This window comes from Panthera onca, chromosome E2 (genome assembly GCF_046562875.1).
Source record: "Panthera onca isolate mPanOnc1 chromosome E2, mPanOnc1 haplotype 2, whole genome shotgun sequence".
In the NCBI taxonomy this organism is placed as follows: Eukaryota; Metazoa; Chordata; class Mammalia; order Carnivora; family Felidae; genus Panthera; species Panthera onca.
Window position 1 is genome coordinate 57,461,415 of NC_138353.1, and position 19,086 is coordinate 57,480,500.

The 19,086-nt window shown below is 58.8% G+C and overlaps 1 long non-coding RNA gene and 1 other non-coding gene across 2 annotated transcripts in view; one reads left to right on the forward strand and one right to left on the reverse strand.

Annotated features, from left to right (window-relative positions):
• Window positions 1-1,133: 1,133 nt before the first annotated feature.
• The window catches only part of LOC132690063 (uncharacterized), a 35,998-nt gene continuing 18,045 nt past the window's right edge, over window positions 1,134-19,086 (forward strand). Inside the window, exon 1 of the long non-coding RNA XR_009615219.3 lies at window positions 1,134-7,800. This is a non-coding gene — a long non-coding RNA (uncharacterized LOC132690063). The remainder of the gene's footprint in view (window positions 7,801-19,086) is intronic.
• On the reverse strand, window positions 1,390-1,496 carry LOC132691417 (U6 spliceosomal RNA). The gene has a single exon (XR_009615765.3). It is a non-coding gene; the product is annotated as a U6 spliceosomal RNA (small nuclear RNA).

The window sequence follows — 19,086 nt, forward strand, 5'->3', positions numbered from 1 at the left end:
GACCAGAGACAGCAGGAACGGAAATCCAGAGCAGGGACGGGGAGCCCAGTGCTGTTCCCCATCCTGCTCTGCTTTTCACTAACAGAAGGAGGCCTGGGGCTGCTTCAAGAATCTTCTGAGCCCAGGGAACGCCTGGGGGGCTCAGTCAGTTAAGCGTCCGACTTCGGCTCAGGTCACGATCTCACGGTTTGTGAGTTCGAGCCCCGCGTCGGGCTCTGTGCAGACAGCCCAGAGCCTGGAGCCTGTTTCGGATGCTGCGTCTCCCTCTCTCTCTGCCCCTCCCCCACTCGCTCTGTCTCTCTCAAAAATAGACATTAAAAAATTTTTAAAAAAGAGAGTCTGTTTCTTGGTTTGTTTCTTTGTTCCTTAAATTCTACATATGAGTGAAATCATATGATACCTGCCTTCCTCTTACTCGTCTCGCTTAGCATTATCCTCTGTAGCTCTGTCCGTGTCGTTGCCAATGGCAAGGGTTCATTCTTTTTTATGGCTGAATAATATTCCATTGTATATGTGCCACATCTTCCTTATCCATTCATCTATCTGCCCATGGACACCTGGGCTGCTTCCATAACGCTGATATAAATATAGGGGTTCACGTATCCCTTTGAATTAGTGTTTTTGTATTTTGGAAGTAAATATCCAGTAGTGAAATTACTGGATTGCAGGGTAGTTCTATTTTTAATTTTTTTGAAGACCCTCCATACTGTTTCCCAGAGTGGCTGCACCAGTTTGCATTCCCACGAAGAGTGCACGAGGGGTCTTTGTCTCCACATCCTCGCCCACGCCTGATGTTTCCTGTTGTTGTTGTTGTTGTTGATTTTAGCCATTCTGACAGGTGTGAGGTGAGATCTCACTGTGGTTTTGAGTTGCCTTTCCCTGACGATGAGCGATGTTGAGCATCTTTCCCTGTGTCTGTTGACCACCTGGGTGTCTTCTTTGGAGAAATGCCTGTTCATGCCTTCTGCCCATTTTTTTTGTTTTTTGACGTACATTTTTTAAAAATTTTATTTTAAAAATTTTTTCAATTTACATCCAGATTAGTTAGCCTATAGTGCAACAATGATTTCAGGAGTAGATTCCTTAGTGCCCCTTCCTCATTTAGCCCATCCCCCCTCCCGGAACCCTCAGTGTGTTCTCCATATTTATGAGTCCCTTCTGTTTCGTCCTCCTCCCTGTTTTTATATTATTTTTGTTTCCCTTCCCTTATGTTCATCTGCTTTGTCTCTTGAAGCCCTCTGCCCATTTTTTAATTGGATTATTTGCTTTTTTGAGTGTTGAGTTGTATCAGTTCTTTATAGATTTGGGACACTAAGCCTTTGTCAGATATGTCGTTTGCAAATATCTTCTTCCGTTCCGGAGGCTGTCTTTTAGCTTTGTGGATTGTTTAAAACTCTGGAACGCTTCGCAAATCTGTGTGTCATCGCTGAACAGGGGCCGTGTTGTCTTCTCTGTGCTGTTCCAGTTTTAGCGGACATTTATCATGCAGCTTTCATGTGACACTTAGCAAAAGAGCTGTTGTTGACTCATCTCCACGTAGACATAACACTCTCGGGCACGCCTAACGCCGCAGAAACCAACGAGTTGCGGAAGACCCTAAACGTCTTCACTTTCAGACGCTGGCTCTTCCACGTCACCTCTGCACTCAGACTGATCGCGGTCCCCATTCTCTGCGCCACCAAGGGCGTGGTGACGGCCACCCTTCTTAGGAGAGTCCACGTGTCAGGACTAAAGCTTTAAACCCACTTCACAATCATGACATGGTGCAACGACGAGAGACCCCTGCATACAAGATGCACCCCTGCCTGCAGAGATGCTGAATGGGGGGGGGTGGGGGGAGTTCGGGACACACGGTGGTCGCACAGCCCAGCCCGCGACACCTGCGTCAACGACCACCACCTGTGGGACAGTGATGTACAACGTGTAAACCAACTCAGAGATGTTAAGAGTGTAGACTGTGCCTCTCAGGTTGGAGGAGATGTGGCCTCTCGTTCCCAAGGGGAGGGAAGCGGAGGGCCTGGTCCTCCCGGCTGGAGCTGGCTTTGCGCAAGGCCTCGCACCTGCAGGGCTGTGGAAGCAAACCCGGCTGGCCCCGGGCCAGTGAGAAGGAAGCGTGGAACTATGGGAGATGAAGGGTCAGGTTTGAAAGAAACAGAAACTGCTGCATTGGGTCTGAACTGGTGAACTGCGACTTCCTCGTACTTCAAAAAGGGGAACAGGCATTTGAATGAAGTGAATGAGAGGGGCTTGCCTCCCCATTGAACGTCTTCGGCCGTGAGTGAAGAGGGTGAGGGGAAATCAGCCTGGAGAAGCCGAGCCGTGATCACGTGCTTCTCGTGGTTCGGGGACGAGATTTAGGGTGTCGACGTGGAACCAGGTGGGTTCCGTTTACTGCCCTGATGGTCAGGTTCCCCATCGGCCACCCAGTGGGGTGAGCGCTGGGCAGTCAGCCCGCCCACGCCACTCTCCTCACCATTCCAGAGCCACCGTGGGGCTCCAGGGCCCCGTGGATGGGACCTGCTCGGGCCCGACGACTCTCCTCTGTGCCCAGCTTCCGTTTTCTGGAACAGGGGCTGCTGTCTGAAGCCGACAGCTTTGGGTTTCTGGGCCCTGTCTCCCAGGGCCGGGTAAAGCCCAGAACGTCGGAAGGGATCGCCGGGCCGTGCACCACGGCCAGGGCCACTGCTAGCTCACAGCTGGGTTTCAGCCCCCGATGCCCCGGCCAGGTGTGTTTGTTCAGTGCACAGACTACACAGCCACAGGAGTGCAGCGGTGGCCTTGGTCAGCAGAGGTTACGTCTTGGGAACAAGCAGCGTCATCCTGCATTCGCTGAACAAGTATTTACCAAGCTCCTGATGCCCATGCCAAGCACGGTGCCACACACATCAGGTCCGACAGGATGGCCAGAGGCGGCCAACAGATATTCTCTCGCTCACGCGGATTGATTGGTGATGCCTGCCTGGAGAGCTGTGATCCATCTGTGATGTCTGCCATGGCCATGGTTCTGTTTGCCAGCTTGTCCGGTGGAGGCACGGACTGGGGGGAGAGACAGCCCAGAACAATTGATTCGCGGCTCTGACCCAGTGTTACGATTCACGTGTGGCCAGCTACTGTTTTGAGACATTTGTTTCTGCTGAATTTTTCTCGATGGGTCTCCCCCTTCCCCTCCCCGATTCAGGCAGCAGCAAGGCTAGCCTCACTGTCAGGGGAGGGCCTTCCCAGCCTGGCTTCCCAGCATCCCAACCCCACGAAGAAGGCAGGGCTGAAGCCAGGACAGGGGGCTGGCAGGAAAGGACCGGGGCGACCCCCACACGAAAGAGATTCAAATGCCACCCCAGGGCCACCAAGCTGCACACCCCCTGCCAGGCCCCCGTGTCCCCTACGTCCAAGAAATGACACTCTCATTGTGAAATTTCAGGCCGAGTGGGAAAATGTATCTCGTGAGTACAAGAGGGAGGAAGGATGGCCCTTCTCTGAACCATCAACTTAATTCTTGTATTAAATACACATCCAGCCATTACTTTGTGAAGCTCATAGAAAAATGATGTCCTGATATAAATCTATCGATTTATCAGTTACTAGCTAATTAACGGCTGCCAGAGGTGGTGGATTCATCAGGACGGGCTGTGTTGGGGCTCGTAACACGCACCCCCTGAATCCCGGTGGTCCGACCGGGTAGGCGCCCCGGAGAGCCGCCTCCACAAGCGTTTGGCGGCTGGCACCAGCGCCCCCTGCAGGCAGCTTTCTAGTGGTGCGCAAAGCTGCACGGACCTCGTAGGGGCCTAGGGCGTCCGGGGACGGGACGAGGTGAGCTGGGGGTCTAGCTGGGAAGACAGAATTTGCGACAGAATTGCACGTGCAGGTGCCGCCGAGGAGGGCAGGGTCCCGGCGCTGCCACTCAGGGCCACGCAAGCTCATCGGGGCGTTTGCACGGCCTGCTGTCGGAGGGCAAACGTACAGGATGCCTGGGAGCCCAGTGGGCGAGCGAATGAGGAGCGGAATAGCCTTCCGACAAGTGGGCGGGCGGGGGTGGGGGTGACAGAAGCCCCGCGGCCGCAGGAAATGTCATCTTTTGCGGGAACTGCGAGACAGAGACAGCCGTTATTGCTGGAGCAGGGCGCGAAGGTGAGAAGAAGCCAGGAGGGGCAGTGGCTACATCGGCATGGCCCGGTAAGCCGGATTTACGAATGGGGGCTTTCTCCTAAGGGCGGCGGGGAGCCCCGGAAGGTTTCAGACGGGGAGTGGTGATGTGGCATTGGACAGTGCCCTCTGGTGGCGGCCTGAGGAATGGCGTCTTCGATGCTCCTGGGCGGCCCCAGGCCGTAGGAACCGCGGCCGGAGTTCTAAGCCTTCCTTGCAGAGTCCGGAGACACAGTCCTTCTGGGACGCCCGCCCTGTTGATACTGGTGGACACAGCTCACAGGGGCCAGCCTCCCGAGGCATGCCACCAAGCCAGGCTCTTCCAGGACACGCCAGAAGGACCCGACTGCTGCCTGCAGTAGATACAGGCAATGGGAGGTCCGCCTGGCCCGGGTTTCCTCCAGAGGGGCCCGGTCTGGGTCTGACTTCAGACAGGGAAGGGAGGGGTCCTGATCACCGTCCCTTTAGTCATCTCCGACCTTTGATCTCAGACCTCAGATGAGTCTGTGCGAGTGCTCAGCCAGCCAGTGAGGAGGGACGGGACGACGGCGAGTCTAATCCTCCGCATTACCGGAGGCAGATAAGCCCCCAGCAGCCAGAAGACGGGAGATCCGGCGGCCGCACCCACACCCTCCCTTGTGTGCTTGGGACCCGTCTCCGCCTGAGCCCGCAAATGCTTATCACGAACGGCAGGCCAGGTTCAGTCTGGCTCAGGGAAGCTCTGCAGAGCACAGCCCCGAGCTGGAGACTCTCGGCAGCTGTTTTTTTCATTTTTTCCCTGTGTTTCAGACAGGATGAATCGAGCCAACCAGACTTTTTGGAAAGAGGGATGCGATGTTTTTCCGCCCCCATTTGCAGAAAGTAACACCCTTGCCCAGTATAACATGCCAGACGGATGGTCAGGAACCCCGCGTTCCTGTCACCCACACCCCGTTTCCGTCCCGGTTAGCAGCAACTTCTGTCCTTCCGGAGAGACCAGGCACGCTGGGGCAAACATATCACCTGTTTCTGCAGCAAATTTGCTCCCGTGGATACGCTCTGTCGCTTGCTGGCTGCTGGCTTTACTTCTCCGGGGGGGAGGAATGGTATAAAGCGGGTCAGAGATTTTCTTTTGGGGGGCCCCCCCATCAGCACGCCTTCTGCTGTCACAACCAGCCATGAAATGCGGCTTGGGCCCGGGGAAGGAGATCAGACACGAAGGGCTACGGGCTCAGCTCTGAGCTTCAAAGTAACTTCCTGTGGTTTTCTCAAGTCCTTAGTCGGTGGTCTTGAAGGTCGGGTGTCCAAATGCACGTGACGACGCTTCTGGAGCTCCTAGACCCGGGTGTTCTCCCGTAAAGTGCCACCCTGGGGAAGACTGGCCTCCGCGTGAATCGGAGGGGCGGCTGCAGGGCGGGTGCATCCCAGGCAGGAAGGAAGTGCTGGGGGGGGGGATCAAGAGAGGCAGGTGGGAGGGGTGGAGGCCCGCGTGGCAATCGGGGTCCAGCCCGGGAAACACGCTCCTCCGAGCACTTCCACAGAGCAAACCGAACGCGGGGAGCTGGTCGTGCGGGCCACGGAGGGCTGCGCTGTGACCGGAGCTCGGCTGCGCCGGACGTGACCTCCAGGTCTGGGAGGAAGGGACAGGCGTGCCGGGGTCTGGGAGGGAGCAGGAGCCACGGAGGAGACCCTCGGCCACCAGAGAGGTAGCCGCGAGGGAGGAGGGGCACCCCGCTTCTCCAGTGCCCACGCTGGCCTCACTCTGGGAACCCGGGAAACACAGGCACTGGGGACCCTGTGACACGGGATGGAGGCCGTTGGTGGGGACCGGGAAGGAGCCTGACAGAAGGGCCTGCTTCCCACAGCTTGTGTGCGGCGTGTTAGGTTCGAGAAGTTCTGGGGGCCCCAGTGGGGAGAGCGGAATATGGCCCAGGGGGCAGGTGGGCGCGCTCGTGGCGGGAGAGGCGCACGGTAACCCTGCTGGAGGGTCACAGGACAGCCAAGCCGGGGAGGGATCCAAGTAGTATCGGGGTTCAGAGTCCCACGGCTCAGACAACGAAACACAAGCGACAGGACACCAGTGGGGCGCTAAGGGCGCCAGAGCCCTGCCGTGAGAGCCTGAGTTCAGTTTGCGCGGATTTCGTGACAGGTCAGAGTAGAAAGTGTGCTTCCTGAGAGCCAATGTGACTTCCATTATGTGTAAATTAACGTGATTGTGTGCACATATTACAGTTGACAAGAACTAGAGCAAAGAATGGTTCACTCGCATTTGCACCTCCGAATGCCCGTCCGGGGATTTCGACAACCCTCTTCGATGGCCGAGAGATGCCCGCTGCCGCCACAGCCTCTGCCCTCTCCCGGGTCACACGCCGCTCGGTGGTGCCTCAGCACCTCATCCTCGTTCTGCTTGCAGGTCCTTGTTGGGGGAGGAATCACTTCTTACTGGAGTGGACTTGAAACCTGATCCCCAGTTTGGAGAAGCCTGGGGCGCCAACCCGATCCCCAGTTTGGGGCAGCCTGGGGTGCTAATCAGATCCCCCAATCTGGGGAAGCCTGGGGCGCCAACCCGATCCCCAGTTTGGAGAAGCCTGGGGCAGTAACTGGATCCCCGTTTGGAGAAGCCTGGAGCGCCAACCCGATCCCAGGTTTGGAGAAGCCTGGGGCGCTAATCAGATCCCCCAGTTTGGGGAAGCCTGGGGCGCCAACCCGATCCCCAGTTTGGGGAGGCCTGGGGCGCTAATCAGATCCCCCAATCTGGGGAAGCCTGGGGCGCCAACCCAATCCCCGGTTTGGGGAAGCCTGGGGCGCCAACCGGATCCCCAGTTTGGGGCAGCCTGGGGTGCCAGTTAAGGACACGCTAGCTGCTATAACAAGCTGGCCTCCACATTTCAGTGGCTTCGCACACCCGGAGTTTGTTTTCCGCTCAGTAGCACCAAGCAGGCGTAAGGTGGGTGGCTTTTCCAGCAGGGGGACTCAGGGACCAGGCTGTTCCTGTCTGTGGCTGCGCCACCCACCAGCCGCCCTCTGCTCCCAGCTGGCAGGTAGGGCAGAGCCAGGAGGGGCAGGTGTGGGAGGCTTTTAGGAGCAGCTCGGCTTCCACCTGCACTCAGTCACATGGCGGCACCTGACTGCAAGGAATGCTGGGAGAGGTGGAAGGAGGAAGAGGAAAGGGGGTGGTGGACAGCCAGCCGATCGCCCCCGCACACGGAGGCCCCGAGATTGCCTGCGCGACACCGTTAGGCATCCCCCGGCGGACGAACACGCCAACCTCACTGCAGCGCCCCCTGCCCCACGCTGCCGGGAATTGCGCAGCCTGGGAAGCCCACTCCTCCCCTCGCTCAGGGAACCTCGGCAGCAGCGCCTGAGAAGACGTGCGTCCCGCCCCCCAACCCCCCACCCACGCGGGGGGGGGGTGGGGGGGGGCTTTCCGTGTCCCTGGAACCAACAGACCCGGGAAGAAACTGCAGAACTGGGGAGCGGTGTCAGAAATGCACCCAGCGCCCCCGTGCCGCAGGGATTCGCCTCAGAGCCGCGGCTCAAGGCCCACAGCGGAGGAGGCCCCTCGAGAAAGATCTCCACGAAGCTCGAGAAAGATCTGCCCGCGGCTCCGCCCCTCACCGCTGCCGGCCCGGCCCGCCTCTCCGCAGGAACCGGGTTCTCTGCGCTGCAGCTTTCGTGCAGGTGGGTTACTCATGCGCGTGGTCGTGACATCGGTCTGCAGGAGGGTTTCTCAGGCCTCCTGGCCATCGGGGCCGGATAATTCCTGGCGGTGCGCGTGTGTGCGGCGGGGGCAGGTGCTGCCTTCCGTGCAGTAGGATGCTTAGCGGCCTCCCCGACCTGCGTCCCCTAGAATCTGTTAGCGTCCCCCCCCCCCCCCCCGACCCGCGTCTGAGCTGCGACAACCCAAACGTCTCCAGACCTTGCCAAGGGTCCCCTGGGGGGCAAAGGCAGCCCCATTTGGGGACCGCCAGTCTAGAGCCCCGGTTCTCACACCCGATGACGCATTTGGATCACCTGGGAGGCTACAGAACCGCACCAGCCCAGACCCAGGTGTGGGTCTGAAATAAATGACCGCGTCTGTCGGCAAAAGACCACAGGCTCAGGTTCCTACCAGCTTCGTGGGTAATAGCTGGTAACTGGGAGCAACCCCAGGGCCCGTCAACAGAATAGATGAACCAATTATGATCTCTTCGCACGGTGGAATGATATCCATAGAGAAGGAAAAAAACCAACGACCTGCGGGAATCTCACTGATGGTGAGCGGAGAGAAAGCAGCCTCCTGTCGGAGCCCACGCCGTACGATCCCGTGTATATGAGGCTCTACAACAGGCACAACTAATCTGTTCGGGCAGCGGTGGGGAGAGCGAGTTATGTCCAGGGTGCGTTCCGGGGATGCTGGGGATGTTCTGTGGTGGCCTACAGAGTGACGTGTGGGTACGTGTGCCCGGGGTCGTGCGCTGATGATTTGCGCCTCTGGCCGAATGTAAGCCCTTCCTTGTGTTGGTTTGCTGTGATCGCTGTAGGAAAATACGATCAACCTGGGGGTGTGAGAGAACTGCATTTATTCTCTCTCGGTTCTGGAAGCCGGAACTGTGAAATCAAGGTGTCGAGGCCCTGCTCCCTCCGAAGGCTCTCGGGGAGGATCCTTCCTCTTCTCTTCCGGCTTCTGGTGGCTGACAGCTGTCCTCGGCTTGTGGCCACGTCCCTCCCATCTCTGCTTCTGTGGTCGCATCTCCCTCTGCCTCCCTATAGGGACACAAGTGATCGCTCTCCGGCCCACCTAATGATCCGGGATCGTTGACGCATCTCAAGATCCTTAGTCGTATCTGGAAACTCTTTGCCATGGAAGCTAATGTGTGTAGGTTCCAGGGATTAGGACCTGGTGTCTTTGGGGACCATTATTCAGCCTGCCACATACCTAAATTAAAAAGGAATTTAAAGAATTACCCGAGGGATGGCCCCACCCCATACCAACTGACCCAGAATGTCTGCTGTGACACAGTGGTCCTAGGAGGCAGGGTCCCGGGGGGCCGTGGCTGCGGAGCACAGGGAATGTGCCTTTCTGGTCCATCACTTTATCAGCAGCACAAAGTTGACTTGACGAACTTACCAAACGCTGAGTGAGCGAATGCACGAAGGAGTACAGATCTGTTTTTTTACTTATAACACTTCTGACACCAAATGAATGGGTTTTCCAGCTCACCGTGGACACCGGCTGGGTGTCCTAAACTTAATTCGATCCTGACGCTACCTGGAGTCCCCATAGTGTAAGGCTCAGACCCCCAAGACTGCCCCACTTCGGATGCCAGTCACAAGCAGGGGGTCCCCAGGTCCCCCACACTTCTGTCCGACTTGGCTGCACTTTGAGGGTTCCCCCCACCCCCTCCTCAGCTGGATCAGCTCATAGGGAAATGTTACTTCCACTTACTGGTTTATTATAAAGGACGCAAATGAACAGCCAGGTGAAGAGGTGCACAGGGCGAGGTCCAGAAGGACGAGCTGTCCCATGGAGATTGGGGGGTGCCACCCTCCCGGCACATGGGTGCATTCACCAAGCCGGAGGCTCTCCAAACCCCTTCATTCAGAGTGTTTATACAGGTTCCGTTAGGAAGGCATGACGGGAGTAGTCACCGGCCGCTGGTGACTGACTCAGTTTCCATCCCCTCTCCCTTGCCTGGAGCTTGGGGGTAGGGCTGCAAATTCCAGCCTTCTCATTACCCAGCCACAAGGGTCACCTCATTAGCATAGACTCAGGTGTGATTGAAGCAGTCTCCTTAGGGATAAGCAAAGATGCCCGTATGAAGAAGTTACTAGGGTTTTAGGAGAGCTCTTATGCCCGGAAGCTGGAACGAAAACCACATAGATTTCTTTGAAAAAAAAAATTTTTTTTAATGTTTTATTTATTTTTGAGACAGAGAGAGACAGAGCATGAGCAGGGGAGGGGCAGAGAGAGAGGGAGACACAGAAGCCAAAACAGGCTCCTGGCTCTGAGCCGTCAGCACAGAGCCCGACCTGGGGCTCGAACTCACAGACAGTGAGATCATGACCTGAGCTGGAGTCGGCCGCATAACCGACTGAGCCACCCAGGCGCCCCGACCACGTAGATTTCTTATCACCGTAGAGAGTGTTGCCACCGGAGACTGGAACGATGTAAAGTGATGAGACTCAGCCTCCAGCCCCAGCCCTGCCCCTTAGCAGCTGAGTGGCCATGACCCAGTCCCCTCCCCTGTCCCACCCATACCCTCCTCAGGAAAGTGGGGACACCAGCACCGTGGGGCGAACTCACGGGATGATGTCTGTCCCCGCAACCTGTTTGAAATCCAAAACAAACGCATTTAATCCACGCGGAAACGGCCGACACCGAGCCCGTTGGTAAATACTGTGTTGGTAAATGAAGGTCAAGGGATGCAGGGCGTTAGGCGGGTGGGATTTGTGTGCCTGGCTGCGTGTTGGCCTAAGACACGCTCCCTGCGAACGTGCCGGGCTTGCGAGACGGCTGAGCAGTCCTTGAAGGCAATGGGGACGGAGCCCCAAAGAATCTAGGCGGGGATGCTTTAGGCCCTCTTGACAAGGAGGGCTGGAAAACCCTTTCCAAGTTGATGATGACGTCCTAAACCAAGTTCGCTTTGCCTGCATGCCACGTAGCTTGACGCGGAAAAACCAACAAAAGAAAATCAACAGCAAGACAACAAAAGCCCCATTCTGGAGAGTGTGGGGTCCGATGGCCTTTCCGCAAGAAGCCAGGCTTGGGCTTGGGCTTTCAGGCAGGTTTGTGAGGGAAGAAAAGGGCCTGGTCCCATGGAAATTTCCTAGTAGGGTTTATTTGGAAGCGAAGGTTTGGCAGCCCTGACCCAGTCTCCTTGGCTAGACAGAGCCTCTTTGGAGAGAGTCAAAAACAACAGAAGGATGGAGATAGTTCTTGAATGAGCTGGTGTTAGTGGAATCCTCTGCCTCCGAAAAGAACTGCCCGAGCCCAGGCCCGGCTTCCCTCGCTCGATGGAATTCAGCTCCACTCACCTGTGGTCAGCAAAACAACCCCCCCCCCTCCCCGCCAGACGTCCTTGCCCCAATTCCCGGAACCCGTGAGTATGTGACCTCACACGGCAAAAGGGACTTTGCAGACGCGACTGGGTTTGGGAGCTTGTGATACGGAGGTCGTCCTGGGTGGCCCAGATGGGCCCAAGGTAACCACTGAGTCCTAAAATTCCAGAACCTTTCCAGCTGGGATCAGGGAAAGAGAAGAAGGCTCGGGAAGATACTTGCTGGCTGTGAACACCCCTGCAAGGGCCAGGAGCCCAGGAAAACACCCAGCTACAAGCTAGAAAGGCAGGGAGTGGGGTGGTCCCCTGGAGCCCCCGAAAGGAACCCGGCCCTGCTGACACCTTGATTGAGCCCAGTGAGACCTGTGCTCAACTTCTGACCTCCAGGATGCGGACAGTCTGTGTGGTTTCAGCTGCTACGTTGGCAGAAACTGGTTCCAGAGGCAATAGAAAATCGAAACGTCACCTTTCCCAGGCACCTACTGTGTGCCTGCTTGCTGGGAGGAGGTCCCTAATCCTCTCGACCACTCAGGCCTTGCAGCTCGTGATCGTGTCACCGTGGAGGAAGCTGATGCTCAGTGACGTGACCTCCAGAGGCCCAAGCGGGGAGTCCAGCCGCCCTGAGCCCCCGGCGGCTCCCAGGCAGGATGGGCGTGCGAGGGTGACATTTTCTTCCTGGCTGCCGCTGTAAAGCTGTGAGGAAGGCCGCCCTGGTTCCCGTGTGTGGAGATTTTTCTGCCAGACACCATCCTGGTGGATAAAGGCTACGAGGTTCCTGCTGGCAGGACGGGAGGCAAGGCCCCTGGCCCGTCGTGTAGACCCTGACTGCTGGCTGTATGACCTCAGGCTGGTCCCCAAACCTCTCTGGGCAGTGTGTTATTTGGGCTGGTAAACACCCCATGCGGGGCCAGCCTCCAGGGAGCGTGTGAGCCAATCCGGTCCCGGTCCAGGGGACTGGCCGGGCTGGTGCTGCCGTGGGGTCTGTGCACATGGCTTGGAAGTCACACGGGGCCCTCTCGACAAGGTCAAGCCATTCTGCGATCCGATAGGCAAAGGCACCTGTTTCTTTCTGCCGGGAGTTCCCGCTCTCACCGCCCATCCTTGACTCGGCCTGGGTGCGGGGCTGGCGCTGGGATGCTGGGTTCCGTCCCCGGGTCACGGCCCAGCCCTGGCCTGGCTTTGCCAGCGGGCAGCTGGCTGACCTCTGGCCAGCCGCCCCCGGAAGGGAAACACGCGGAACGTACGTTTGTGAGAGCAGGTGGGACAGCCCAGGGGTCCCCGGCTGTGCCTGGCTGTCCCCCCTCCCCCAAAATGGCCAGGAGGGCCGTCAGCACGAGAAGGACGTGTCCTTCAGAAAGACAGGTCACCCCCAAACCTGTGAGTGACCTGATTTGGAAATAGGGTCTTTGCAGATGTCCGGGGGAATGGGGTCGTGCTGGATTAGGGTGGGCCTCGATCCAGTGACCGGGGTCCTTGTGAGAAGAGTGGAACTTAGACACACCGGGAGGAGGGCAAGTGACACTGGAGGTGGAGGTGGAGGTTGGAGTGACAGGTCGGTAAGCCCAGGGACGCCAGGACTGCTGGGGGCGCCCGAAGCCGGGGCAGCGAGCGAGCGTCCCTGAGAGAGAGGGCCACCCGCCCGCGCCTTGACCTTAGACCCCCCGCCTCCAGAACCGCGCCTCCGCTGGGCTAAGCTCCCAGCTGGTGGCCCTTTGTTACAACAGCCCCGGGACCTGCCCGCGCCCACTGCCACTGTCACCCTCCGGTCACCGCTCAGACGGACGCGAGAGAACGTGCTGGTCTCCTCCCATCTGAACACGTCCAAGGGCAAGGCTGGCCTCTGTCCACAGCTTACGGGCTTCCTCCATTGTTGGGGGCTAAGCTGCTCTTTTCTGAAGGGAAGGCGGCCGGCGACACCCCGTTTCCCAGATGGAAAAACCAAGGCTCTCGGGGGGCTCCTCACGCCCACGCCGTCGCTCAGCTCTCCACAACCGCATCTCCCGCTGCCCGCCCGGGTCAGCCTCCTTCCCGCCCAGATGTTGGACCGAGTCCTCGGAGTTCCCGGCAGAGGGGAGAGGTCAAGAAATTTCCGAGCTCAAATGAGGACAGCCGCCTGGCTCTGTGACCTGCTTCGTGGAGAGCCTGGGAGGCGACTGTGGGGCAGCGAGCTGGTCGGTGACTCCAGCCCGGGCAGCGCGACCCGTTTCCCTGAGCTCACACCGCCCTCGGCCCTGTCGAAACAGAAGCGGGCTCCGTCCAGGCCTGAGGTTGTGGCCGCTGGGCTCCTGGAGCCCGACTGGTCAGCCCAGCCCAAGCCGCACCGCCACTGAGAGCCACCAGAAGCCACAGGAGCCTCCCCACCCAGGTGACCTCTCCTGCACTGTGCAGGCCCCGTTGTCTGCTGGGCACCCACAGTGGCGCCCGTCCTGGAGCGGGGGGTCAGACCGGGCACGGCCTTCCATCCCCAGAACAGGCCAGGCACACACCGCCTGCCGGGAAGGCTCCGTGGGCCCCGTGCGTGTGGGCGGGGTGCTGTTCCCGCAGGGCCACGGGGGCTGGGAGGGCGACCGCCAGATGACCGCCTTCCAGCCCTGGAACCCTGTATTTCAGAAGGGGACAGCAAGGCCCCTAGAGGGGGAGTGACCGGCGGAAGGTCCGGCCGGTCTGGCAGGGAGGCAGGCGTGTCCCACAGGACACGCACGTGGGGCACAGAAAGTTGGGGTGCAAGGCAGAGTGTAGGCCCCTGGGGCGTGAGATGGGAGGTGGCTCGGGGCCGGGGGGCGTCGTGGGCCATTCTGGGAGTGGGACCTCTCTGGAAACAGGAGCGGGCTGCAGCTGGGGCTGACGGCTATACTAGGGGACCGGCTGGTCCCTGGTGGCAAAACAGACCTCCCGAAACTGGTAACCAGCTGGCTGTCCCCCCTGAGGGCACCTCTGTCATTCTGACGTCTCGGGCCCCTACCCCCTGATGCCTCATTTTCTGGGGTCACACGTTCAGATGCTGGGTATTCAAAATGCAGCCCAAGGGCCAGCCACTTCCCCCCACCTGCACCTGCCTCCGCCTGGCCCGAGCCATGTCTCCTCTCGCCCGGACCTCACCGGGGGCTCCCCGCTGCTGTCCCTGTGCCCCCCCCCCACCGCCCCTACGTTCCGTCCCAATGCGGCAGGTCAGGGGGTGTTCCTTTGCCTCCCCAGCTTAGAAGGCTCCGAGGCTTTCCGTCTGTGTCGGGGTGAACAGTTGGCCCGACCATTCATGGCCATCTGTAACACGTGACCTTATTTGGAAATAGAGTCTTAGCAGATGTCAAGTTTAGAGGTGGTCATACTAGGGTGGGGTAGGCCCTGGTGCAAAGATGTGGGGTCCTTGTAGGAAGAGGAAATTTGGTGGCCTGGGGCCACCAAGAACCGATCGTCCCCTGGAGCCGTGAGAGGGAGCTCTGCTCCTGCTTCATCTCGGGCTCGCGGCCACCAGAGCTGTGAGAGAACACGTCCTTTGCTTCAGGACCCCCAGTTCTTGGTCCTTTGTCACAGCAGCCCCCAGAAGATGAAGGCAGCGGCCAAACATGGCTCAGAAACACCGCACCCTCCCTCTGCCTGCAGTGCCCATCGTATGGCAAAGGCCCTGAGAAGTCCCGCAGGGAAGAACAGGTTCCACTCTCCCGTCACCCGTGATCATTCGCTCCCCAAAAGCATCTCGCCCGCCCTTTAACTTGCCCTCTCAGGCGATAACGCTTTGGGAAGTGTTGGACTCGAAAATCCCTAAGGTCCGCTCCAGACTGAAAATCCTGTGGCTTCTGGAACGGGAAGCCGAGCCCCACGACATAAATAGAAATTTGTATGCCTCATTAGGTGCTATTTTTAAAAGCAGCCAGCATGCCGTCCCATTTTGGGGGCAGCACAGCCAGCCTGTGGGAGAAAATTGTTCTAGTCGAGCAGTCAGATACGAACTCCACTGACCACGCGGGGCCCTCCGTCTGAGGCCCACGGATGCGTGAAGGAGGATAATTACGTCGCGCGGGGTTATTTCCTTGGGCTGTGTTTTCTCGAAGCGGAGCTGCCGAGTCAAAGACCTCGTGTTTTTGAAGTCATCGGATTCGCAGCGTCGAGCCGGCTCTCCAAGAAGTGGTACACGTTTAAACTCCCACCAGCACAGACCGGAGGAGCCCATCCCCCACTCTTCCGTGCCAGCGCTGGGCATTGCCACCCTTGACACCTTGAAACTGTCCCGTGTGTCTTGACCACAGGAGTCAGCAAGAGTGTCTGTTGGGTCATCTGAGTCTCTACTGAATTGTGTCCAGAACAGCCTGCCCGCTAGCCCATCCCCACCAACGGGGGATTCTTGCCGGTGGCCGGGCATTGGTGCCCTGAGGTCAGGCCAACCTTTTCAGAGGAAGCAGCAAACCTCACTCAGGTTTGGCCCCAAACACCGAACTCTGAGAGAGAGAGAGAGACGATTCGGTGTCATAGGATCGTTCCCCAGGGGCAGAGCTGGGTAGAGAAAAGAGGTCAGCGTTTGGGGTCTGGAGAACACGGGGTTTGTCTCGGTCTGGCCCCTTTCTAGCTCCGTGAGCTTGGGCCACACACGTGACCTCCTTGTGCCTCCGTTCTGTCATCTTTGATGTGGGATGATGACGCCCCCAGCCTCTCCGAGCTGTGGAGGATTACGTTATTTCTTCGTCGTGAGATGGGCTTTGTGGATGTGACCCTAGTACGAGCTGGGGTTCCAGATAGCACAGTCTGGGTGGCATTGCAGGCAAGTGTGATCCACAAGGAATCTGTAGTACTTACAATGCCCTAGAAACATTAAGGGGATCTACTTGAAAAAAAAAATTTAATGTTTATTTTTGAGAGTGAGCGAGCAAGCAGGGGAGGGGCGGGGGTGGGGGCGGGACGGGGAGGGGTTGGGACAGAGGATCCGAAGCGGGCTGTGTGCTGACAGCAGAGTGCCCGATGCGGGCCTTGATCTCACAAACCGTGAGATCATGACCTGAGCTGAGGTCAGACGCTTAACTGACTGAGCCCCTAAGGGAATCTACTTCTTAACCCACCATTAGGGTTCCCAAATCCTGTGGCTGCTTCTCCACGACTCCCTTACCCCCCCCGCAGCGACCCCAGACCTCACCCCCCAAATCCAGCTTTCGTGTTTGGCCTTGCACCCCCTCCCCGGCCTCAACCCTGCTCGATGATGAACATAGGCCTCCTCTCCCCGGTTTTGCTGGTTTTCCCATCGCTTTTCTCTAGGGTCCGGAGTCTCCACAATAAGGGGGAGAACCCTCACCTGGGTTCTCCTGCCTCTGTAGGTCCTGGTTCCCTCTATTTCCCCCCAGTTCTGCCTAAAACCTGGAACCAGCCTGGGAACAAGAGAACTCCGGAAGGCAGGGAGGAGGAAGAAGCTGAGTGGGCGAAGACATCTAATTGGGGGGGGGGGGGGGACCCGTCGTGTAGATGTGTTTGTGCGTGTGCATCACCTTACGAGCTCCTGGCTCCCCTTTGCTTCTCTTTTAGCCGAAGCCCTTTGACATCCTCAGTCTCCCTTTAGTGAACGGGTTCCTCCCCCCCACTGTCCCCAAAGGAGCGGTGAGGGGGGCAGATCGTGACCTGGACTTTGGGGCCAATATAGCGGCCCCAGCCTCAGGAGGCGCCGAGGCTGGGGGAATGGCTTTGAGGACGGTCCGGTGGGTCTGCTCGGGGACTGGCTCTTTGTCCAGCCCCTTCCCTCCCATTGCCAAGGGCTTGGTCCCCAGCCTTGGTTCTTATACAGAGTGTGTGCAAACACAACGTGGCCACGGGGTCACCTCTTTCCCCCCTGTCCTCATGCTCCACGCCGGCATCCCGGAGAGAGCCAGGCCCGACAGGAGGGTGGGGAAGAGCCGGAGAGATGTGGTCAGCGGGTCAGCCGGGCTTCCGCTTAGGAACCGTGTGGCGTCACGCAAGATGCTGAATCTCTCAAAGCCTCAGCTTCCTCGTCTGCAAAATGGGCATGACTGCAGAGCTGGGTGGACCTAGAAACTGTTCGTTGTGCTTAGATGTGGCATTGATGACGACAGATGTGAATTTCCCCATCCGTTCGTCCCCTGGCTGCGTACCGGGCATCGTTGCCTCTCCGTTCACCCCTGGCTCTGTGCTGGGGTCCTGCCCACCCCTGGAAGATACCAGGACCAGTGGAGGCCAGTGTGGTGGCCACCAACACCGCACCCATCGGCCACAACCAGTGGGCTTACGTGCTGTGCCGAGGATAGGGGCCCGCGGGCCCAGAGGAAGGGCCAAGACCCTGGGAAGGCTTCCCGGAGGAGGTGACATCTGATCTAGGCCTTAAACAATGAGAAGGGGCCATTCACTTTTTCATTCATTCAATTAATAGGCATCTCCCCCCTGTCCGTGAGGTACAAATGCCGTCAGGCGTTGGTCCTGACGGAGCTGGCCCTGAGGTTAGAGGCCAGGAAACCAGAGGACATCTCTGACCTCCCTCTCCCATCCAGCATGGGGCCCAGGGCTCGGCCAGGCTGGGTGTGGGAGCGCGGGCAGGGCTGGCCCACACCCGAGGGTCACGGTGGCAGAGGGCCGGGGGCCTCCGTCCCCACGTAGGTATGGCAGCCGTGCGGTGCAACCCTGGGAAGCAGGGAACAAGGTGGGGGTCTCTGCGTGGGTGTGGAATGATCCCCAAGATACACCATCGAGTGAAAACCAGCCACGTGCCCGACAGTTGTGTGGCCGTCGCGTAACGCACGCGTGCACACAGACACGGGCGTGAATGTCCGGGCAGGGACCGGCCAGGACGTCACTCTGTGGCCAGCCGTGTGGGCCCTTGCTCCCGGAGAGGATGCCAGCTGCTAGCGTGAGTGGCCCTCGGGGCTGCAGGGAGCCAGCAGTCTCGGTGGGGTGGGGACAGGGGCTGGGCTCCCGGGGGGCAGACGCGTGTCGAGGCGGGGGACGGAGCTGTGACCCGGGCTACGACGCGGATGGTCCCTGAAGATGCGCCACGTGAAGGGAGGCGACCGTACTTGTGCGACCCCGTCTATGAGAAGCGTCCGGCAGGCGCAAACCCACAGAGGCAAAGCGGATGGGTGGTCCCCAGCGGGGGAGGAGTGGCGCGGCAGCTGACGGGCGTGGGGCTTCTCGGGGTGGGGGTGCCCAACGCTTGGGGGGCACGGAATGCCACTCGACTGCTGACTTTAAAACGCTTAGTTTTATGTCACGCGAACTTCGCTTCGATACGTTGCTGCCTCAGTCGGCAGAGCATGCGACCTGATCTCGGGGTCGTGAGTTCGAGCCCCACACTGTGCACAGAGCTCACTTTAAAAAATAAAAATAAAAACAATTCAAATGCTGTCCTGGGCGCGTGTGCATTTAGGGGAGCGGCTGCCAGCTGGGTTGGCCAGGTAGGAATCGGGACCCAGGGAAGCCGTGACTCTGCATTTCCAGGCGAGCTCTCCTGATCTGTACGCGTCAGACTCACTCAAGGTATTTTACCACAGTCCCGGGGTCACATCCGGGTCAAGCAGCAGCCCGCAGCGTCTCCCGCAGCCGGGGGCAGAGTGCCCACCCCTGGTCCAGCGCCTGGACGGCCACCCCCACCTCCTCGGGCTCTGCTGGGAGAAGGGAGGGCGGGTGGGAAAGAACCCCCAGCGGAGAAAGGCCCGGGCAAACATCGAGATGCTTCTGGCTTCTCAAGACCTAAGCCGTGGCCTGTTTAAACGTCTGCTCTGGTGGGACTTTGTTGTAAACGGACTCGGTTTTGTTGAGCTGCTTGAGTTTTTATTTGTTTAAAAAAAAAAAAAAAAAAAGCCCGCAAGACCATCTCAGGCGAGAACACAGGGTTAGTCCGGAAAAACCAAGAAAAGGGCAAAAGAGACGGACGAGGAACCCAACCGCCCGCTGCACGGCGGGCGGGCGTGAGGTCTTGCGTGGCCGCGAAGCCCCCACCCCG